The following is a 1,544-nucleotide window of genomic DNA, read 5'->3' as shown; positions in this document are numbered from 1 at the left end:
CCTCAGCAGACTGCGCTTGCCTGACGGGCTGCCAGATTAATGAATAAAAATACAGGAACCAAATTAAATTTGACTTTTAGATAAACAATATACATTTTTTTAGTCTCTCCCCTTTAGTATGAGGGATATACTTATACTAAACAATTATTTGTTTAGTATAATTTAATTAGGCATTGTGTATTTATCTGGCAGCCCTACTGGCTGTGCATGATAGTTTAGAGAGCACACGAACATGGGACTTTTGGAATTTCCCACTGTGTGGTTTCAGTATGGGGGAACCTAACACCCGCTATTGTTGGCAGCCCTTGAGACAACTGCTTTTTCTTTGAGATAGAGTTTCACTTTTGTCGCCCTCGGTACAGTAGAGCACTGTGACATCACAGCTCACAGCAACCTCAAACTCTTGGGTTTAAGCGATTCTCTTGCCTCATCCTCCCAAGTAGCTGGGACTATAGATGCCTGCCACAATGCCCAGCTATTTTCGTTTATTTGTTTAGCAGATCCAGGCCGGATTCAAACCCACCAGCCCTGGTGCATGTGGCCAGTGCCCTAACCACTGAGCTATGGGTGCCCAGTCGAGGCAACTGCTTCAAGCATGGTGCTTAGGGCAGTGTGTGGTATTGGTGTAGGCTCACCAACCTGTCCGGGTTTTGCCTGGCCTTGCAAAGTTTTAGCTTTGAAAGTCCTGCATCTCTCTCCAGTAACTTCTTGGTTACTATCCTGGCAAACCCGGATGGTTGGTTGCCTTAGTGGGACATACCTAGAGGAGCCGAAGACGTTGGAAGACAACTACTGTGCATCAAAACTGTTAGGTAAATCTCAAAGGGTCTCAGAATTTCTTCTGAGCACATTTCCTCAGCTCCATTTTAAAGACAGGCAGGTTTAGGGGAAGTCTAGGAATCCTGGATCTGAAAGGTATTGATTCTAGAGATAACTAAAGTCCAGTGTCTATTTTTTTTTCTTTTGGAGACAGAGTCTCAAGCTATCGCCCTGGGTAGAGTGCCGTGGCATCATAACTCACAGCAACCTCCAACTCTTGGGTTCAAGTGATCCTCTTGCCTCAGTTTTTCTATTTTTAGTAGAGACAGGGGTCTTGCTTTTTGCTCAGCGTGGTCCCAAACCTGTGATCTCAGGCAATCCACCCACCTCAGCCTCCTAGAGTCCTAGGATTACAGGAATGAGCCACTACACCCAGCTCTTCAGCTTTTATTTGTTATATATTTATCAAACATTTGCATAGATACTTGGTTACCTCACCTGGTTATTACTATTATTGTTGTTATTGTACCTTAGCATAGACCCTGTGCTAAGAATTTTATGTTCATTGTCTTGTGTAATCTTGTGAAGAGGTATAATAATAGTGGAGGTTGCCACTGTTATTATACATTTTAGGAATGAAAATGGAGACTCAGAAAGGTTTAATTATTACCCAAAGTCACAGAACTGGTATTTGATGGAGCTGATATATCAAGTCCAGGTGTGGCTCGGCGCCTATAGCTCAACCGGTTAAGGCGCCAGCCACGTACACCTAAGGTGGCGGGTTC

Source organism: Otolemur garnettii, unplaced genomic scaffold (genome assembly GCF_000181295.1).
Source record: "Otolemur garnettii isolate 467f Iridium unplaced genomic scaffold, OtoGar3 scaffold00248, whole genome shotgun sequence".
In the NCBI taxonomy this organism is placed as follows: Eukaryota; Metazoa; Chordata; class Mammalia; order Primates; family Galagidae; genus Otolemur; species Otolemur garnettii.
This window is presented reverse-complemented; position numbering follows the sequence as displayed.